The sequence below is a fragment of the Podarcis filfolensis genome, assembly GCF_964270895.1.
Source record: "Podarcis filfolensis genome assembly, chromosome: 6".
Classification (NCBI taxonomy): Eukaryota; Metazoa; Chordata; class Lepidosauria; order Squamata; family Lacertidae; genus Podarcis; species Podarcis filfolensis.
In genome coordinates this window covers 29042802-29066083 of record NC_139609.1, presented here as the reverse complement: position 1 = coordinate 29066083, position 23282 = coordinate 29042802, and the positions used below count along the sequence as shown (strand labels likewise).

The 23282-nt window shown below is 44.5% G+C and overlaps 1 long non-coding RNA gene across 1 annotated transcript; it reads left to right on the top strand.

Moving 5' to 3' along the window:
* The first annotated feature begins 9010 nt into the window (after nt 1-9010).
* On the top strand, nt 9011-12945 carry LOC310765276. The gene is made up of 2 exons (XR_014549508.1): nt 9011-9158; nt 12806-12945. It is a non-coding gene; the product is annotated as an uncharacterized lncRNA (long non-coding RNA).
* The last annotated feature ends 10337 nt before the right edge of the window (nt 12946-23282 follow it).

Here is a 23282-nt window from a genome sequence, read left to right as displayed (position 1 = left end):
GATGGGATAACGTGTTCTCTTTCATAGAGGGCACGTGTTGTGGTGGGGTCTGACAGGCCACCCCTCTGTTGCTGGGTGGGTTAGTATGGATGACCATCCGCAGTGATTGGGCGGTTGGGTTACTGGGCAAATTTTGGTGCTGCCATTTAGGGGGACAGACCAAAGGTTATAAAATCATGTCACGCAGCACTGACTGGGCTCAGATCACCCGCCCACCCTCCCAATAATCTAGGGCTATTGCGTTGACCTTGCTATGCCTGTCATGGGGTCATCTGTTTTGGGGGCAGGGGCCTGGTAGGAATTTTGTCCATTTGGCTGATTGGCTGGTGCCATTTGGTTTTTGCCTACTGCGTAGCACAACTTGTAAGGTTGCGGTTAGGCATTGGTTAAAAAATTGGTTGGTGGAGGGGTAAGGATTGGCAGTGCCTGCCCCTCCAATGCTGCTGCTGCAAGGGAATTCCGTTAAAGGAACCCAGGGGCTTGCCATTCTTTCGTCCGTACCCCTGAATGGGGCTTAGGGCCGCGCAAGCCCCCGGGAGCATGGGAGGGGGATGAGGGTCTGGTGCCCAGCTCCATGCTCTCCCCAATATTGTTTTCCCTCACTGGCTTTCACTGGAATCCGGAAGTCAGTTTTGTCCCTGGGCGTGGGGACAGATAGTCATAACCAATGCCTAAGCAACCACTCACATTTATGTATTTTAATAAAGTTGTGGCCAAAATTATGCCAAAAACCTTAAACAAAATTTATGTGTGAATTCTGAATTATTTAGGGGTGGCTTGGGGGACCTCGACAACATTGATTCATGCATGTACAAAATGAATAACAATTCACATAGAACAATTTGTGCAGAAGGATGCAATGAAAACATCTGCAAAAGGCTGAGGTGTGGATGCCCCTATGAAGCTGGTTTCTGAGGAGAGGAGGGTATTTCACATATTCGATAGATGTTCTGCATTTGCACCACCCTACTGCATATTAGAATAGTCTGGATTTGATGGGGAAGTGTTTTGCTCACTGCTATAGTTAAATCTTTGACTGTGACTTCTTTCAGCATACAGAAGCCATAATTATGGGTTGGCTCCAGACATAACATAAGGGTTCCTTCCATGCATAGATGGGATTCCAGTCTAGTGAAGGCTCCTGCTTTATGAACTAGAGACTCTCACAGGCAAAACAGGGTGAAGCTGATTTCCAGTACTCCCCTCTCTTTCCCCTGCAATATCCTTAACCATCTCCTCCCATGCTGTTACCCCAGTTCTCTGGTGCAAGTCTGAGGGGAAGCCACCCAAAATCACAACCTCCCCTTCTGCCTGCCAGGGCATCCAAATCATTAAATTATTTTCTTGTATTTAGAATATTGAAATATAATGGAACCCAAGGGGGTCTGAACATGGTTCCTAGTTCGCAGATCCAAACTTCTGCAAGGCGGTGGTCTCATTGGCCTTCAGACATACCCTAGGAATGGAGTTCCACTGGAGAAAAGTCTGGATCCAACTCTATGTAAACAACATCAACTTCACAAGGAAAGGAATGGAAGATTTTGATTTTTATATATTTATTGAATTTATATAATATCTGTGTCATATCTCCCCATATAATTTATCCTGGAACAGCCTTTAGCTAAATGCTTTGTGTATTAGTTTCCCTGTGGTATTAACTTTTGAAAAACAGGGCAGTCGTTCAAGGGCACTTTATAAACACAGAACTATAGATTCTATACCAAATTAAAACTCATATAAAATCTGCGCTCTGTACTACAAATTAACATATTTAATTTCAATATTACCTGCAAACCTGATTTTTTTTTTTCCTTTACCAGCATGGCTCTAATTAGTCATATAAAATCAAGTCAGAATACTGTAAGCAATTATTATACTAAAAACAGGAAAGGGAGCTGAATTAAAAATGGCGTAAGAAAATGCCGTATGGAAATTAACGCACCCATTAGCATCAAGAAATATGCACTGTAGTTTAATGTTATTAAAAATTCAAAAAAAAAGCTGTTACTTAAGGTTGTAAAAGCGAACACTTGTCTTTTAAAATACTTATTAATGTGCTCCGAGATTGGCAAGTGTATCGTTCCTGAGGAACACCTTGGCAGAGTTGACAGCGCAGGATTCTTCTTCCTTTGAATATTGGCTCTTGCTAGAGTTGACTATCCAAACTATTATGAATGTTCCTCACTTGACTCTTCCTTAAGATCACAAATGTCCACTCTAGCATTCTACAAAAGCTTTTCAGTGCATCTGTGATTACACTTCCCTGTTGCTAAGTAGCTCCTGTTCTCAGCAACATATAAGCTACTAGAAAGTCATTTCTTCTGACCACCACACTGTCCTGATGGAGCTGCCTTCAGAATGCATGGGGAAATATTAGCTACAAACAATGAGGATTTTCTTTATATTTGTCTGCATATACCCTCCAACATTTATCCAATGAAAATAGAGACATCATCATCATCATCATCATCATTATTACTACTACTACTACTACTATTTATACCCTGCCCATCTGACTGGGTTGCCCCAACCACTCTGGGCAGCTTCCAACATTTATTAAAAACACCATAAAACATTAAACATTAAAAAAAAACCTTCCCTATACAGCACCGCCTTCAGATGTCTTCTAAAGATTGTATAGTTATTTATCTCCTTGATTAAGGGCTCCCATACGCTCCAATGAAAATAGGGACATCCTATCATATCTTCCAACAATTCTCTGGTGAAAATAGGGATGAAAATAGGGCATTCCAGGATCAAACCAGAAACTGGGATGGCTTCTGTAAATCCAGGGCTGACCCTGGGAAATAGGAGCACTTGGGGGGTCTGTGTGTGAAAATGCATGTGATGTTACCTTTCAATTTTGCTTGGGTAATAATCTTTTTAAAAAACAACAACAACTGTGTGCTTTTAAAAAGGCAGTTCCAAGTTCACATACCCATAACCTTTTTACATCTTCCTGTTGTTCTTTTTCGTTGAAGATTCAAAATATACAACATAATGTTACAATACAGTTACAAATATAAGAAAATTAAGTTTGTTATTGAGACTATTAAAGGCCTCTGATCTTTGCATCTTTGTTGTGGTCTTTTTTTCTTCATCTTTCCTTGCTTTTTTCTTTTTTCTTTTAATAAATCCAGGGGTCACAAGGCATATAATTTCTGGATGAGAAAATTGCAGAATGACTATTTAAGAAAAAGGGGAGAGAAAGAGTGGTTAACAGCATCCTAAATTAATTGTGTTTAGTCTGCCTCCAGCTCAGAATTTGGGTGCCATGAGATTTTGCTTTTGACACAGAAATGTTGGTACCTGGGCTTATTGTTTTAGTATCCAGGCTCCCTTAACCAAGTTAAAATACTTAACTTTTGAGATAAAAGTATATATTATTGCCCTCTACTGGAAAGCAACAGACTTTGCCAAATAATTGTGACATGATTGCTCTCTCTTTTCCTTGCTTTTCTCTCTCTGTCTCTCTCTACCCTATGCCTTCCAATAATTAAACCAGTGGATGGAAGGAGAAGATTAGATGCAAAAGGACAGATCTGTCTACGATTAGGATTGCTTTCACATATGATGCTTAAGAAAACACTTCTGCAAAATACCATCAGAGCCATGAAACCTTTCTCCTGTTTTCCCCTTTCAATTATCAACCATTGCATGCTTTCAAAAGGTTGCTTGCACATTCTAGAGTTTGACTAGGAAGGATCATATAACATCAATCCTTAAAGAACTGTGTTGGCTCCCTATACGCATTCAATCCCAGTTCAAGCTGCTGGTGTTATTTGAAGTTCTAAATGGCCTGGAACCCCAATGCCTCTTCCTCTATCAGCCTTTGCCTTAAGATTCCCAGAGATGGTTCTTCTTCACATTCCACTGTTGGGGGAATCTCACTGGGTGGCAAAGTGGAATAAAGTCCATTTTTGAAAGGCCCTGATATTGTCATATGCAGATTAGGGGCGTGCGACTGCTTCTGTTGCACTGGGCACTGTTTAACTCTTCTCCTCTGCTTAGCTGTTTCTAGCAACCTTTGTTTGCTTGTGTTCTTAAGATGATATTCATATTGCGAGGCGAGTTCCCGCACCCCCTCCCCATGGAAATAAAGACACGTGACACAATTATTTAAGGGACGTGGGTGGCGCTGTGGGTTAAACCACAGAGCCTAGGACTTGCCGATCAGAAGGTTGGCGGTTCGAATCCCCACGACGGGGTGAGCTCCCATTGCTCGGTCCCTGCTCCTGCCAACCTAGCAGTTGAAAAGCACGTCAAAATTCAAGTAGATAAATAGGTACCACTCCGGCGGGAAGGTAAACGGCGTTTCCGTGTGCTGCTCTGGTTCGCCAGAAGCGGCTTAGTCATGCTGGCCACATGACCTGGAAGCTGTCTGCGGACAAACGCCGGCTCCCTTGGCCAATAAAGCGAGATGAGCATCGCAACCCCAGAGTCGGTCACGACTGGACCTAATGGTCAAGGGTCCATTTACATTTACCTTAATGGGCTAAATATGGCCACAACTCTATTGGTTACAGGTGATGAGCAGTATTGGCTTAGGCATTGGTCCTAACAGCTTATCCGGCTTCAGCCCATCTGCTTGAAATCCGGGAAGGGTTAACCACCAGTAGGGGGAGTCCTGCTGATGTACATCGGAGCAGCTTGAGGCGGCAAAAGAGGGAAGTCCCTGGCCGCCCCTGCGTTAAATCGGGCAGGCCACACACCCCGAGCCAGCCAATTGGCTGTCCAGGGGATGACGCGGCCGGGGATTCCCTCAATCACGCGGAGGCTGAGAGCCAGCCACTGCGCATGTGGTGGGGGCGTGCAGTCCGCAATCCCACCTCCTATGAAGGTGGAAGTGGCTTTCTCCAACATTTCTCCAGTGAAAACAGGGACATCCTATTCCAGAATAATAATTTTATTATTTATACGCCGCACATCTGACTGGGTTGCCCCAGCCACTCCGGGCAGTTTCCAACATATATAAAAACATAATAAAACATTAAACATTGGGGGGGACCCTTCCCCATACAGGGCTGCTTTCAAATGTCTTCTAAAAGTTGTATAGTTACTTATGTCCTTGGCTTGGGGGGAGCTCCATACCCTCCAACATTTCTCTGATGAAAATAGGAACGTCCTAAGGAAAAGCGGGACATTCCGAAATCAAATCAGAAACCAGGATGTCTTCTGCAAATCCGGGACTGTCCCTGGAAAATAGGGGCACTTGGAAGGTCTGCGATATTTAGTAGTAGTAATTTATAATTGATTTTATGTTGTTCCCCACCCTGGCGTCGGTACTGGTGAAAGGTGACTTAAAAATCTTTTAAAGTAACAAAGCAAATATTGTAGAAAGGCATTGCTCCTCTGAAAGCCACAGAAAGTGAAATGGTGTTTCTACAAGACACTTAATGTGGTGCTATATTTCCAATAATAATTCCTGGAGTACCTACATGTTTGATCAGTAGGGAAAGTAAGTGTCTCCTTTCTCCACCCCAGAGGCATAGAAAACTTCGTGAAATGTCACAAACTTCCACCTAGGTATGTAGTACTATAGAAGTGGGTCCAACATTTTAAAAGTTTTCCTAACAATACCAACACACTTGAATATGAATGGCACAAACGTATATGCTTGCTATTCATCTGAGTAGCAGATGTCCTTGGACTCTTTGCTTCCACCAGTGCTGTCTGTACTGGTTTGTAAATGCAGCTAGACACCGTCAGGCAATCTGATTAAGCAAACTTCTTAGCCTCCTTAGATAGTCATCTGCACTTCATTGCAGGCACCTTTTCGAAAGCATAATGGCAAGAACAAAGCTCAACAAGACACCTGTCAGCTGATATGCATTATCAGAATCAGATACCACTCTTGGGCGAACGGGTGGGTCCCATTATGCTGTTTAGTTCGATTGACTTATCCACATCTCATCTCAAGCAACTTACAGCTTCTACCTGGCTTAACCTTGAAAGTGATAGGCTTTCCAACCACGAGGTACATCAGTGCGGGGCGTTGGAACTACAGGGTTAAATTGGAAGGTGCAAGATCAAGGTGTAGTACATGAAGAAAATAGGAAGTGTGGCCCACAAAGTGTTGAATTAACTGAACCCATTAAGCTAGGTTGTTGATGCTTTTTCCAAACCACAAGTAGAAATAAACAGCTGGGGATTAACCGTGTGTAATATATTTCAGGCATTATGAATGCAAAGTATCATTTTCTTGAGCAAGGAAGGACTCATGTAGTTCAAATATCATGGATGCACTTTGTCTCCATTTTAGGTATGCTACCTGGCTGTTTTCTAAAACGTGTTCAGCTGTAATTCAGAAAGCCATAGTGACATACAGAACCAGGGCTATCATATGCCCCTCATTCAGTTTGAGGGTGAAAGTAGGCAGAGTCCTGTGGGCAAGAATACCCAGTGGTGTGCCCTATGGCCAAAGCTATTGGCTCCCGATAGACAGCCTGAAATGGGCAGGAAGTTTGCATACCAAATATCCAATGCCTTTTGCTCTCCTGCACCAAGTTACAGCAGCTGAGCTCTGCAACATATGGAAGAACTTGCCTACTGCCCCATGTCCTACAGAATCTGCTTCTGATCCTCCTGCCTTCATCTAGGCTGCCTGTCACTCCACAGACTGCAAACTGACCTGCTCCCTGTTCTGGATACCAATGCCTACATATGTGCTAGGAGTTAGCAGCCCATGGCTGATGAATCACTGCTGGCATCTAGGCCTCTCACACCAATGGCCCAAGAGTCCCATGTCCCAGAGAAAGGCTTGTTCCTTCTCAGTGGTATTTTTCTACAAAAAGAAATGTCGGAGTTCACCATGAACTTCTCCCTTGTTCTCTTAGAATGGCAATGGTGCCCACCTGAGAGGTGTGCTGGAACCAAGTTCCGGTGAGCTCTGGCTGGGGGGGGGGGGGAGCCCTGGTCCTTCTTCACATAGGGATGCATTTTCTAAGTATACCATTCATACCCTACTAATGGCACTTGGAATAACCCTTCCAGGAAACATAACTTAAGGCAACATAAGTTATCGGCTTTTTACCTACCAGGTTTTAGGTCTGCTGGGACCCTCCTACATGGAGATAGCTGTAGACTTCCTTAGCACATCAAACTAAATTGGGGCATACTTGCCTGAGAAGATCACAGGAGAAGCTAATGATGTTCCACTCTTAGCAATCTGGAGTTCACAGTGGCTTCTGCATCAAAGTGTCACGAAGGTTGTGGGGCAGAGGTGGTCCAAGCTGAACATGGGTCCATCTACTGTCTACCAGCAGCAGTTTTTTTCTTGCTCTATCTAGAAATGCCATAGATGGAACCCTCTAAGTAGAAAAAAACCTTGCAAGAGGCACTAAACAACAGCAGAATGGTTCTGTCAGTGACCTTCAAACTATCTACATTTCCGCAGGGACATTTCTGCCATGTGAAGTTTTCTACATTGCACATTCTATTAATGCAGGGCAGGAACCAATCCTGTGAGCCTTTTCCATGACCTCTTGAGAAGTTGTGTGCTTTACCTAGAAATCACTCCCTTGAAACTATGCATTATAGTGGAAAGCTCAATAATGCTGGACAACTTGTAATATTGAGGGGGCCTGAATGGAAACCTTAGGATTTGTCAGAAGTGCTAAGAATGTAGTTTGAAAACAGCTGTTTTGAGTTATGTCCTTGTCTAACCCCTGCCCAGTCTAGAAAGCCAAGAACATCCAACAAGTTATATAGGAGAGAGTGCATGTTAGGTCACCTTTAGGTCACCTTGCTTCTTGACTCAGTTGATTAGTCTCACTCTCATGATGATGATTCTGTCTCATCAATTTATATCAGTGTTTCCCAAACTTGGGTCTTCAGCTGTTTTTGGACTACGGTTCCCATCATCCCTGACCACTGGTCTTGCTAGCTAGGGATGATGGGAGTTGTAGTCCAAAAACAGCCGGAGGCCCAGGTTTCGGAAACAATTATATATATATATATATATATATATATATATATATATATATATCCTGCAGTTCTGATCAGCTGATGGGAATAAGGAACAAGGTTCAAAACCCAAGCAGCCTACAAGTCCAACAATGCTAAGTTAGACTGTAGCATTCTTTTCAATATATATTGCATTGTTTCCGCAACCAGAGTCTTGTGCTTACAAAGCAATGTGCCAGAAGAGATGTAAGCAGCTTGAATGCCCATCGGAAGGCATTAAAATGCATCCTGGTTGCCCAAAATCCACAGTACGGCCGGACTCTGGCTTCAGCACCTGAGGCTTTGCTTGGATAGCTGCCCCCAATCATCTGTCCTCCACCCCTGGTGCGAACCACAGGAATAGCTTCACGTCTTTTGCATAGAAGGGTATCCACGTTGCTTCCATTCTTCCTGCTGGCTGGTTATTGCTGCACCTGTGACTTCTTAAATTAGCCACAGCTGGACTAGCTGAGACCTCTTGGCTGCCAGGCCTCAAGAGCTGCGCACAGCCGCAGCCACGGGGAAACAGCGAATGCTGTGCATAAGCCAAGGAACATTACGGGCGTCATAAGCCAAGGAGCATTACGGAGGCTCAAGAAGAGCAGAGGCAAAGCCTATGTACATGCACGACAGCAAAGATTCCTTTCTTTATAACTTTGGCTGAGCTGGAGCTCCCAAGTACGACAAATTAATCTGGGTTGCAATTGGAGCAAGCGTATTAAAATGCCAACTGAAGTCTCTCTTCTTGGTGGTTATGATTTAAAAAAAGAATCTGGAAAAATTATTCTTAAAAGCACTGCAAATCTGAGCATGGCAATAAAAGAGGCGCATTCACAGGCAGCTGCATTCAAAGATATGGAGGCTCCCTGCCATGGATTTTCACGTGTGCGTGATACTCAAGTCTCCCCGAGTCAAGCCATTTGAGTGGAACTTATTACAAAACAAATACGGCAGCAGGTGGAACTCAGTTTTGTACCACCCCACGCACAAATGCCACGACTCATGTGATTGGCTAGGGATGGAGGGGTGGGAGATGCCCAGCATTATGACATCACACACGGTTTGTAGGAGACATAACAATGGATTGGTAGCCGCTCAGTGTCTCTCATGACTTTTATTTCCATCCTCAAAAGCTGCAGGAGGAAAGGCGGAGCAAAACTTGAAACTCGGAAGAAATGAGGTGCTGACAGTGCAGTCACACATATGTCCACTCAGTGAGTGCTGCTGTGTTTGTAGAGGCTTACTGTCTAATGGTTGGTATAAAATGGATGGCCAACATGGTGCCTCCAGGCGTTCTTGGATAACAATTCCAATCGGCCCCAGCCAGCCTGGTCAATGGTTCAGGGACATCTGGTGCTGTGGTCCAGCAACACCTGGAGAGTGTTAATGTTGGTTCTCTTTGGGTTCTGAGCTGCAGCCTGAATTAGGTTTCCAGGGGTCTGGGGAGGGCAGCAAACCAGCAGCCTAAATTACTTTTTTGCCCAGAAGGTTATCAAAAGTCAAACAAATTATGTATAAGTGGGGGGAGGTGAACGAAAGTGGGAAAAGGCGTAATAAAGTATGTAAAGCAAGAAAAGTAATGTGCAGCTGTTTAATGTGCATAATTTAGGCAGGTTGCAGAATTCAGTTTTCTTAAGCCAAGATGCTCATTATCCCCCCATTTTAGATCACATAGCTCAGTTGGCTAGAGCGTGGTGCTGATAACGCCAAGGTTGCAGGTTCGGTTCCCATATGGGACAGCTGTATATTCCTGCATTGCAGGGGGTTGGACTAGATGACCCTCAGGGTCCCTTACAGCGCTACAATTTTACCGTTCTATTCTAAGCTCTCTCCATAGCTGCTGCCATCCCCTGTTTTATCAAACACGACTATACTTACCGTAGTTACCTGAGTACATTGGCTTCCAATTAGCCATCCTTTGCTCTTTTTCTTCCTATAGCCAGCTGCTTCCACTTCTGCTTCATTGCATTGTTCTCTGCTTCCCTCCTCCCCACAGCTTTCATTATTCAATGGTTTTCATCAGCCGGCTAATAACGTTGCTAATTTGGGAGTCACTGGATCGTGCTCTTTGTCACTCCTTGCCTTCTGTGCTCCTACAAGTGAAAAGGGGAACAGCATATTTAGAGCCTCACCCCCAAAATTGCTGGGGAGGGACGGAGAGAGGACAAGACATAGAACCATGTGCAGTCAGGTAGTCCATGAAAGGGTTACTTTCTCTGCTTTGAATGTCTTTTATTTTATAGGAACTCATGGAAGGGGGGGGGGAATCCAGCTCACATTTCACGCTCACCAGAATAGCGCTTGTGAGACATTCCAGCTGCCTTCAGCCCTAACCTCAGTTTAGAATGTTACATCCTAAATTACAAGGTATGGATGTGTGTGTGTGTGTGTATCCTGACATACACACACACATACACAAAACCATTTAACAGGGTATGATGAAATAAGAACCAGCGATAAGTTGCCACTTGGCCTCAAATTACCCAATGAATGGTGGCTTCCAGAATTGTTAGAAGGAGGAGACTCTTGAGAGTCCTATGGACTGCAAGAAGATCAAACCTATCCATCCTTAAGGAAATCAGCCCTGAATGCTCACTGGAAGGACAGATCCTGAAGCTGAGGCTCCAATACTTTGGCCACCTCGTGAGAAGAGAAGACTCCCTGGAAAAGACCCTGATGTTGGGAAAGATTGAGGGCACAAGGAGAAGGGGACGACAAAGGACGAGATGGTTGGACAGCGTTCTCGAAGCTACGAACATGAGTTTGACCAAACTGCGGGAGGCAGTGGAAGACAGGAGTGCCTGGCGTGCTCTGGTCCATGGGGGTCACAAAGAGTCGGACACGACTAAACGACTAAACAACAATAAGTCTTCAAATGGGAACAGGCCTGAAATCTCCAAAGTGATAGCTCTTAGGATCACGAAAGGTACCAGTAAGCTCAGTATGATGGGACAACATGGAGACAGTAGGTTCCATCCACCAAACAGTGTCTTCTTCAAGTTTTCTTACCAGCTTAGCTGCCAGCTACTCAGAGTTACTAGGGAGGGAGAGAGAAAAGGTTTATGAGTTTCCCACAAGACAGTGCGGTACCAGTAGGAACTCTGATCCCAAATCTCTGGCCCATGGCATGTCTCAGAGGAAATGACTGAGGCCTGGAAGAACAGCCAGATGTCAGCCTCTTTTCCTGGTGGACTTCTTTGCTTAGGCTGCTGCTGCTGCTCTCACAGCTTCTGGGGGCTGATGCAGAAGGCAGAAGTGTTTGCAAACCTCTTCTCAGTCCCCAGACATTTCAACCAGTGGCGTAGCGTGGGGGGTGCAGGGGGGGCGGGCCGCACCGGGCGCAACATCTGGGGTTAGGGCAAATCCATGGGTTAGGGGGCGCAAATCCACGGATTAGGGGGCGCAAATTACTTGCCTTGCCCCGGGTGCTGACAACCCACGCTACGCCACTGATTTCAACATTACACATGTCAGTGGCACAGTGCTGGCAGGGAAGGGCAACAGCTCCGCCTTGCATGGAGATTGTAAAGCAATTCAGTTCGGTTTCCATTTAAAGAACTTTCTCGCTTCCCAAAATAACGCCCCATTTGAAACCTGTACTTCTCTGGATGTTGCAAAGCAGTTCTTTCATCAGGCAATGTGCCCAAAATGCACCGAGTTGGGCTCAGTGTGGATAAAATGCATATATTTGTGAAAACAACACACCAATAATGCATTATATTAGAGAAAATGGTTTGCAAAAAAAAAATGCATATTCATTTAAAAAAATACTTGCATCCATTCAGAGAAATTAATACTAAAATGCTGATGAATTAGGACCTTTTTTTAAAAGAGGGGTTGGGCCCGCACAAACTGATGTGGAAAAGAACTGAGCATAACAATGGAAAAATGAAAAACCAAAATTGACTGATTTCCATCTCTCAGGCATGTCCAAAGCCCGTTTTGGGGGCCAGTCGGCTTAATCCGGCCCCTGTGGCAGTTTATTTCCTGGGGTAAAATCATAAAAAAAACCTCAACAACTTCAATCCTAAAAAAAGATTAACAACTTTGGTCGGCCCTCATGGCCCTTCACTTCATCAAATCTGGCCCTCTTTGAAAAAAGTTTGGACACCACTGCAAGCCTTAGGCACACCATATTCTGATGAAATAGTGAGCTTGGATAGCAAACAGGTGGCCAGAAAAGTGCACCCTGGGCCTATGAATGAGCCCCTAAATCTTGATGCGTTGGAGAGGCAAGCCAGGATGCAAAATGCCATGTGCGTCTGGGAGCCTTTCATTCCTGCTGTCCTACTAATGCACTCATGCAGCTCTCCATATCCCCTAAAAAGCCGCTTTTGGAAGTTGGGGGAGCCAGCAGGGCGGCATTACATGAGGCACAAGGTGATGCTGCTGGGAAAGTCAATCAGCAATATGCACCCCCAATGTGTATGCAGAAGGCATGGGTGTCTCTGGACTCCTGCCTCTCCTTGTCTCATGTTTTATGTACAACCACCAGTGCCAGATATTAGCTGCAGCTCAAGAGGGCATAGCTAGAAGGTCTTGGCCATGAGACCGAGGTCTGTGCGCATGTGGGCACAGGCGCATAGTGTGCAGGCCCCTAATGGCTGCTTAGCAAGGAGTAGAGCATGAGCGGTGATTACAGACCTCAGTAAATTTTTGCCCATGCTTTCTTTTCCCCCCAGTTTAAAGACTTTATAGCAACACACATTTTTCGTAGGTTCCGCTTTCTCTCGTTAAAACTCAAATGAACTCCTCTTAAAATGAAGCATCAACATTATACAGGCCACAGGAAGAATTAATGTGACTGGAGATTGTGAAATCAGCTGAGCATCATCTCTTTTTCTTCTTTTTTTCCTCCTAGGGTGATACCTAGAGACAGAGACAGAGCTGACAACGCCAGAAGATGTCAATGCCATGCAGAGAGAAGATAAATTTAGAGTGAATGATTTCCCAGTTATGCAGGGACCAACAGAGAGTTTATAATAAAACAATTTAAACACAGTTTGGAATATGACAATGGCAATTTTTCTTGTGTAGAAAACAAACCATTACAGATCTGTGTTTGTGGCCCAGCAGGGTGTTTTGTAATATAGACCTTCTTCCGCAGAAGATATTTATGTCCAACTTCTCATGCAGCCTGTGATATTCTACATTATTATTTCATTTGTCTCTTTGTTATAACTTCATCTCAAATGCTGGAAGAGATGGATCATCCAAGAAGTTGGTGGGGATGTCAGTTGCTTCCTTGGCTTCTTGGAAAATCTGCTTTTCAGATGCGTTCATTGTTGGCTTTGTATTCCTGAGGAATAGAGAACCTCAGTCCAGGCCCCTCTAAATGGTACTCTTCCAAGGCTAAACTCCACCCCACCCCATGCCCCACCTATGCATCTCAATGGTCTAGCTCTGCATCCTCCTCCCCACCTAGAAAAACCAAGAACTGAACCTTTCGCATGCAAAATGTGTGCTCCAGCACTACTTTCCCACCATATGCAGAATTTCTCATTCAGATCTCCCCACTCCTGCATAATGCACCCCTGCTAGACCTCTGGCAATGCTGGATGCTACGAGTACCACATATGCCAATTCCTCCAACGTGCTCAGCTCCAAATCTCACCAGTGCTTCTCTGAAAGCTGCTAGGGACACTATCTGCATGCACTCTCTGCCTTTTCACACTCTTTGGCTCCTTCATCTACCTCTGTTTCCTACTCACATTTTCTTTCCTCTTTTCTCCCTCCAGGCAGCCTCCAGCTGGACAAATTCCCCGACTTCCCACAGCTGCCTAAGTCTCCTTCTCCCCTGGGTCCTTCATCAAGCAATCTGAGACTACGCTGATGTCACTGTCTTTGCTCCTCCATCTTCATACCACTTCTGGTTCTGGGAAACCAGGGGGAAGGAAACTGGTTGCAGCTGGAGGGGGAAACACCCTGACTTCTTCACCCGCCTGACTCATCTCTGCCTCTGGGCCTCCCTCCCCTCCAGCCTCCACTTCTGCCTCTGATTCTGGACTGCTCTCTGCCACAGACTCTTCCTGCTCACTAAACCCTGTTACCTCTTCAGCTTCCAACACCTCCTCCTCCCAGTCTGCTCCCTCTTCTCCCTCTGACCACTCATGGTCATCCCACCACCAGTCCCCGGGTTCTGAGCTTCTTCTCTTGGTAGATAGAATTACCCACAGGTAGATTCTGGGTTGCCTGGGAGCCTGACTTCAAAAACAGGGGCACTCCCCACACAATGTATGGTCCTTGTTACTGCACTGAGATCAATAGCAAAGCTGCAGACTAAAGAGTTGCTGAAAATAAATAAGGAACCATAAACGATCGCCCACTGTTAGATTTAATTCCCCCAGTCTCCTTGATAAAACCTTGGAAGGGGATGATTCAATCTGCATAGCAGACGTTATAAAAGCGTGCAAGTTGTCTGAAATATTCTTCCCCCCTTTTTTTCCCCTTTCTATCTCTGAGTCATAATAAAACAGGCAATTTCCTTAAAAACCAGAATACAACGTTGTTTATACATTATGGCGAGGTCTTTATTATCATTACTCTGCTTCTGCATATTAAGAGAAACCTTAAACTCCAGAAGTAAACATTGTGACAGTTGCCTTTTTAAAAATGTATTTCTTTTTTTAGGTGACCTATGCAAATCCACTGTTTAAACCTAAATGACAGCAATCAATTATTCAATTTGAAATCTATTGAGAAGAATCCTGTGGCCTTCCCGTGTACGTCTTCATTTACAGATCCGGTTTTGTTTTGTTTTTTAATTATCAGCTCAAATGAAAGAGGCTGCTTTTGAGTTATTCAGTTGCAAAATAATACATGTGGATCAAATACTGGACAAGATAAACAGGTTCAGCGTTAGGACAATCTGCCCGACAGGAGCAGCTTTTGATACAATTTTAATCAGTCCTCTGGCCCCCGAAATGTCAGCGAGCTTCGTGCAAAATGAAATTATCCTTTTCCCTTTGCTTGTTTCCCGTTCCAGCTAATCCCCTCTCTCTTTATTAAACATATCTTTACCATCTGCACCGGCCGAAACGTTCGACACCTTAGTGGAGAACTGTGGCCGAGCCGGTTTTTATGGGCAACACGATCGGCGCTTTAGGCACATCCTTTGGATTATCCCAAGGACAAAAGAGGATGAATAATCCATTAACTGTAATAAGCAAGCGCATGTATCAATGTAACTGGAACAAGGTTTTGGTTTCAAATGCAGAAGCCGAATCGGAGAACCAGCACATCGTCAAATGCTTACAGTTCAGCATCTCTTCCCTCACCCCACCCCGTACCGCGCCAATGTCACAATACAAGATCATTTTCATGTCCACATGCTTCACTAAACAGTACATCTGGAAGCGATGTTTCAGCCACTGCTTATCAGCCTTTTCCAGTACAGAGATGTCATTCCCGAATCTGCTACAGCCAAAACAAATGGTCCTTTGGGAGAAAAACATAAGAAATGCCTTCCTGGATCAAATCAAAGATCCGTCTAGTCCAGCGTTCTAGTTCCAACAGTGGTCTTTCCCATGCTTCTGGGAAGCTCACCAATCGCAGGAGGGGGGCAAGGTTACAAATGCACCATTTGAATGGCAATGCCCATTAACTTTGGGAGGGCCAGGCCCCCTCAAATATTTTACTGGTAGGGCTGAAGGAACCCCAGCCCCTGGTAAGTGACTCCTATGAATCAGCTACAAAGGAGACAGCCATTGCCTATGGTTTGTCCCCAGCATGCAATACTCTTAAGATATACTGCCCCCGAGCATGAAGGTTCAATTTAGCTGTCATGGCTCATAGGCACTGATCTCCTCCTCCAATAATATGGGTTGACCATTAGCTCCAGAGAGAACAGGGCACAGTACCATCATATCTATCTTCCTGGCCACAGACATATGACATTTGGGCCCAGAAAAGCTCTCAGGAAGAAGCAGTCAGGATCCCCATGATGGAATTTTCAATGTCACATGACATTGCTACACACACAAAAAGCACACCTGGGACTCAGATTCATTAGTTTTTTAAAATAAACAAATAAATAAATATAATGCGTTATAACACTGTGACACCACATGGTGCTGTAGAGCTGAAATCGGAACTCTATGAAATTTTCCATTGTGAGCTTTAAAATGCGTTTTTCCCCCAGCGCATTTTCAGAGCGTTTTTTTATAGCTGTGTAGATGAAGCCCTGCACTTTCTTATGCATTCACTCATCATGCATTCACATGGCTGCAACGCATGATGAGTGAATTCTGCAGCCGCGCTGCTAGGGCTGATCAAAGAGGTCTTTTCCATCCAATTGGTATGTATCACACTGGAAGCTGTGCAACCTCTTCCACTCACATGGTTGTTATATTCACATAAAAATTGTAGGCATGTAGGAAATCATCACAAGGAATTGGTTTCCAAGTGGCTCAAGGCGCATGTGGGGGGGGGAGGCCTGTGCTAACTCTGAGGCAGCATGGTCCTGAACCACAAAATGTGGGGTATTACCTCAGTGAAAAGACCAGTAAAACCACCAGCTAGGAATAGTTACTTCCCAGTGCCCAAGAAGATGAATTTCTCAAAGTGAAACTATGTGTGTTTTCAAAAGTCACTATGGGTGATATCCAAATAATTGATTTCAATGGCTCAACAGTCTGGAAGCACCCTCAGGTGGAATCTACATACATATTAAAAATGCTCTGAAAATGCTTTTTTTACAAAACATTCTGAAAAATACATTGAATCTGGCATAGCTCACTCTCGCCATCTAGTGTCACATTTGTATATTGCACTTTACAACACATTTAAAATGTTTTATTTACAGCTCTATAGCTGAGTCCTCAGTCTCTGCTCCTTGGCTCCTTGGCACACGTAAATTTCTGTGCTTCCTTCATACCTTCAGTTATTTGCTGTTATTGAGCTGCAAGGGGGAAAACACAGCCCAATCTCTGGGAAGAGAGAGGCCTGCCAATCTGCTGCCTTAGGCGGCCACCTAGGGGCAAGGCTTGACCTGTCTATACCAGCAGAAGATCACGCCTTTATATCAGTTCAGCCAAGATAGAGTTGATTCCTTTCAATCCATAAACATGTGCATAATTTAAACTCAAATACCACCCAGATGGCCTAATGCAGACATGCAGGTTAACTGTGAAATTAAAATGTATTTGAACTACTGCCCAAACTTTTCTGACTGATTGCTTTGCATTGATGAAATGCACACAGTCCCTGGGTGTTACAATTTTCAGGGGCGTCACACTGTCCTCCTGCCACTAAACAGCGCCCAAATTTGTGAGTGTACACTGCCAATTAATTCCGAGTAGCCTGCCTGAGGACCGCCTGATAAAAACTGAACCCATGAATATTCTGAACAGTCACCAAACATCTGGCTCACGACACTTTGCACTAAATTAAAAAATGAAAATATCTGTCGGAGAATAATTTCTCCTCCATCGTGCTTGAGGCACCTAACATGTTTGCACACTGATCTGTGTTCAGATCAACAACAGGTGTGCTGCAGGGCATCAGGGACAGAGGATCAAGGGGAGTCCATTAACAACAGTCCATTTAAAAAAAGAAACACCATGAAGTCTACCTGTGACCCTCAAAAAACACATAAAATTGATTTCGCTTAGATAACCCGCTTTCAGCCAGATTAGCCAGACAAAGAGCATCTGGTTTAAGTAAAGACCACCATGTGCCCATCTGTAGTAATGTCACATAAGGATTAGCCTCATCTGACATTTTAAATGAATACATGCAAGAGGAGGGGGAGAGAGAGTCAAGTGGAAGAGTGCAAAATAGCTCCAAATGATGGAGAATTGTTGTCGGGAGAAGGCTTTGAGGCAAGCCCCAGAGTCGTGGGCTAGAGTTGGCTCCAGGAATCAACCCCAAGGCATGATGTAGAAACACAGGAAGCTTCCTTATAGCATAAATAAGATCACTGGTCCATCTGGCACAGTGTTGTCTACACTAACTGGTAGCAGATCTCTGTGGTTTCAGACTTAAGGTTCTTCTAAATTCTCCCTGGAGATGATGGTTACCTGCTGCAGGAAAAGTAGATGTCTCACCTCTGAGCTACAGCTCATCCCGGATATGTCATGAAGTTCCCATGCATGTCCAACCCTTATTTGCAGAATAATCTCCCAGGAACTCATTTAGAAAACCAAACTGGCATCAGAATTCTAGGCTACAGTCTTGTGGACAAAGATTATTAGCCGTCTGGGATGTAGTAGAATTTGGCAAGTTATGCAGGATTCTAAGCTGGGAAACAGATCATTTTCCAGGATAGCAGGTAGAAAGTGGAGAGACAGGTGAGCAAGGGGGACCTGGAGACATCAACCAGCTGCCTGCCTGCCTTCCCAAAAGGACTTAACCATCTGATGTGGAGCCCACTGGGATTTCCCATAACTTTTTGGATAGCCATCATTGCCAGACCAATTAAAAATGGGACAGAAGCAGTAAAACAGAGGTTGTTGTTGTTTAGTAGATAAGTCATGTCCGACTCTTCGTGACCCCATGGACCAGAGCACGCCAGGCACTCCTGTGTTCCACTGCCTCCCGGAGTTTCATCAAATTCATGTTGGTCGCTTCTATAACACTGTCCAACCATCTCGTCTTCTGTCATACCTTCTCCTTGTGCCCTCCATCTTTCCCAACATCAGGGTCTTTTCCAGGGAGTCTTCTCTTCTCATGAGGTGACCAAAGTATTAGAGCTTCAGCTTCAGGATCTGTCCTTCCAGTGAGCACTCAGGGTTGATTTCCTTCAGAATGGATACATTTCATCTTTTTGCAGTCCATGGGACTCTCAAGAGTCTCCTCCAGCACCATAATTCAAAAGCATCAATTTTTCGGCGATCAGCCTTCTTTGTGGTCCAGCTCTCACTTCCATACATCTCTACTGGGAAAACCATAGCTTTAACTATACGGATCTTTGTCGACAAGGTGATGTCTCTGCTTTTTGAGATGTTGTCTAGGTTTATCATCGTTTTTCTCCCAAGAAGCAGGCATCTTTTAATTTCGTGACTGCTATCACCAAAACAGAGGTGGAGGACCTCAACGCAGGAGGCAAATACAGCCCTCTCTATCTGGTCCTATCTCCTCAGGCCACACCCATCCCTGACCACACCCCTCACTAGCCCTGCTGAAACTGGAGGGCAAAGGGGTGGGTGTGAGTGGGTGCTATTGTAGATAAAGGATAAAATTTGCATTAGTAGCCCAGCCCACTTTTCCTCTAGGCCTGCACATCATTGACATGTGGCCCTCAGAAAGTTGCTCAGAAGCGAACGTGGCTCTCAGGCAAAAATAAGTTCCCTACCCCTGCATTCAAACAAGACTACAGAAATTAGCCATTACGGGAATGGAACCTTATAAACATGGCATACACTCACATAACCTCCAACATTTCTCCAATGAAAATAGGTACGTCCCATTCCATAATGATAATTTTATTAGTTATACCCAACACATCTTACTGGGTTGCCACAGCCATTCCGGACAGCTTCCAACATATATAAAAACATAATAAAACATTATAAAAAATAAAAGAAAACTTCCCTCTACAGAATTGGCTCAGGGGTCAGATAACTCCATACCCTCCCACATTTCTTCAATGAAAATAAAGGCACCCTAAGGAAAAGTGGGACATTCCAGGATCAAATCAGAAATGGGACAGCTTCTCTAAATCAGGGATGTCCCTTCAAAATAGGGACACTTGGAGGGTCTGCACTGAGTCTGCATGAAACCCATTAGAGGACTCTAATTTGACTTCCATACCTAACTAGACTATTATAAAAGGCTATTTAAGTTACTTCTCCAGTTAAAGACGCACTCAGCAGCGCTTTCTCCTGATCCTGGCACATGTTCAAAGCAAACACAAAATGTTCCTATAGACTGTGAGCATATGAGGGATCAACACAACATAAGCATTTTCTTCCAAAAGGACTTTCTAGGTTTTGGACTAAAAATAATAATACTTGCTGAGACTTTGGTCTAGTGAGATTTCCCTGAATAAAGACAAAAGTTTGAACACTGCCAAATGCAAAACAAAGACTGCTTGCTCAGCTACATAGCACAGCACAGCGCATCCCCCATTGTAACTAGGGTGAGGCGTAGGAGGAAGTGCCGGAAGGAGGGCAAAATCAAGGGACGTAGCTCAGAAAGAAAGGAGATAAAAGAGTAAAAGAGATAAAAGAGTAAAACAAAAAACAAAAAAACCCAGAGCAGTCCTCGATTTCCAATTTTAGTTTCCGTTCCAACTGAACTGTTTTCTCTCCTCCAGGTCCTTACTACCTCTCCCAGGCTGCACCCCATTGCGCAAGAAGTTGAGGTCCTCAAAGGGTCAGTCCACAAACCAGGAACCAGGCCCTCAGTCACCTCTCCGTAACTTCCCACCTGATTCATTCCTTGTAGCACTGTGTGATGGCCTGGGACACGGGCTCGGACTTGGAACCAGAGGAATCTCAGTCTGCACCGGATCCTTTGCCTCAGGCATCATCTGACCCAAGTTCCCCCGCAACAAACACCAGCTGGGCCAAGTCAGGGGCCTGAGCCTGCCCTGGCTCCAGATGCAGGGATGAGGAATGAGGAGAGACCTGAGTACTTGCAGGAGGAGTGCTCGCCTTTGGGTGAAACAGGGAGGTGAGTCACCGTGGGATCAGGACCAGCCGCTACCCCGACAAAGATAAAAGGCTGTTGGACTCTGCCCCAGGTTGCGGGAGCAACATTGCTGTATGTTAGATCCTGCCTAAGATCCTGTACCTGTCCTTGCCTGGTATCCTGCCTCGTGTCCTGCCTTGGGCCTGTCGGACTGACTCCTAGCGGAACCTTTGGATTCTGGACCAGTCCTGGACCGCATTTCACAGGTTATCCCCGGGCCCAGCACACACTGATGGGTCAGAGGTGTCTGGAGCTGTAGGACTTGGCATCTCAGGAAAGTGGGTCTATGGTTCTGGTTCACTTGGTTATTGGAGTCTGGGAGCTCCAGTATTGGGCATAATATCAAGTACTGGGTCTTAGGAACAGAGGAGACAGGCTAATAGTAAGTCAGACCATTGGTACATCTAGCTAAGCATTGCCTGTGCTGATTGGTAGCTGTTCTCGTTTTCAGACTCTCCCAGCTCTGCCTGGAGATGCTAGGATATTGACCTTGGGACCTTCTGCATCCAAAGCATATATTCTTTTAATAAACCAAGGCCTCTCTCCAAGAGGTCTGTGCCAAGGGCCTGAGCAGCATGGACTCATCCTCTGTATCGAAATCACAACTGGGGTCATGACAACTGCAGTTGCCATGTCAATTATGCTTAGGGCTGGGCAATATTTGGTTTCCAGCTAAACATCACAATAAAACAATATATCATGATGTCTGAAATAAGGATGGAACCCCACGATGGGGTGAGCTCCCGTTACTCGGTCCCTGCTCCTGCCAACCTAGCAGTTCGAAAGCACGTCAAAGTGCAAGTAGATAAATAGGTACCGCTCCAGCGGGAAGGTAAACGGCGTTTCCGTGCGCTGCTCTGGTTCGCCAGAAGCGGCTTAGTCATGCTGGCCACATGACCCGGAAGCTGTATGCCGGCTCCCTTGGCCAATAAAGTGAGATGAGTGCCGCAACCCCAGTGTCGGCCATGACTGGACCTAATGGTCAGGGGTCCCTTTACCTTTACCTTATGTAGAGGTGAATGGGGTAACATGCAGGCAACTGCAACTACTTAGGGGTCTAAAACTGATGCATTTTTACTTAATTTTAACATATTGTTAAAACTCTTATTTTATAGTGCAGGGCAACAGAGGCTGCAGGAATCATGAGAGAAGTGATTACCATATTCAGTTTTTCTCATATCATGATTTCTTACAAAGCACACACACACATTGTGATTTGCGATATATTGCTATGTCAAACATAGGAGCCAACTCCAAGGGGCTGAGCTCTCATCAGTCCCCTCCCATAATAAAATATTTGAGGAGTCCAAGCCCAAGTTGATGGAGCATCTCCACCCCCCACCCCCCATCGTTCAGCCTGGACACTGAGGTCCAGCTCTGAGGGCCTTCTGGCAGTTCCCTTACTGCGAGAAGTTAAGCTATAGGGAACCAGGCAGAGGGCCTTCTCGGTAGTGGCACCCGCCCTGTGGAATGCCCTCCCATCAGATGTCAAGGAAATAAACAACTCTCTGACTTTTAGAAGACATCTGAAGGCAGCCCTGTTTAGGGAAGTATTAAATGTTTGATGTTTTATCACTTTGTTATTAATAATAATAATAATAATATTTTGTTGGGAGCTGCCCAGAGTGGCTGGGGAAACCCAGCCAGATGGCCAGTGTATAAATATATTATTATTATTATTATTATTATTATTATTATTATTATTATTATTTCCATTCAAATGATATGTGCGCTGCATCATATGATCAATTAGGCAAGAGGGGCTTACCTCCACCCCTACCCCCATATTTTATTCAAGTTGGCACCCCTGATGTCAAATATTATGAAACTGTTATCACGATGTGAACTTTCAACTGATTTTGGATGAGGGATCAATACATTGCCCCAGCCTAATCATGGTCTCAATTCATCATTGTGGGACAACTGATTGACTATACTCTTGGCTTTACCCAGCAGTTTTTCCCTGATATATATATATATATATATATATATATATATATATATATATATAGGATCTACCCTAAATAATTTAATGTGTCCCTTAGGAGTGGTTTTGCTCTGTGATAAGGTATAGCACATCTCGGTACAGAAAACCCATCACATATTTTAATGCCATCACGTTCCTGTTACCAGGCAGGATGACACTAATGACTACATTTTTTAAATGTGTGTGAAGCATCTTTTATAGCACATGCTGTGTTGGCACCGATGCCCAACACTGAGATGCAATTACTTTTTGTAGTTGTTGTTGCTGAGGGCCAAACTCTAACAAATTAAATTTAGAGAAGGGAAATAGGCTTATATGCAAATGGAATTAAATGCTGACACAAGGATAAAACAACACAGGATTTAAGCAGAGTGGTTCTAACCAATTGCTAAATTTAAAATTGAGGTGACAGATTCATCCGTGCCATTTCATTGCCATCCGCGGAGTTAACAAAAGTTGGCCCAGTATGTTTTTTAATAGTCTTGATGCAATGAAATTAAGCAGATAATCAAAGCAAATTAAAAAAAATAAATCATAAATTAAAAGCCCTGCATCAAGGAAATGACTTATTAGCGTGCAAGAGATGGGGGAGCAGACACTTATGCCAAATGTTGATCACTGACCACATGTTGCAGGCCCCCAAATCCACAGCTGTGCCAACCCATAAGTGTATTGTCTGTAAATTCAGATCCCACATGGGACTTTGCAGACCGAGAAT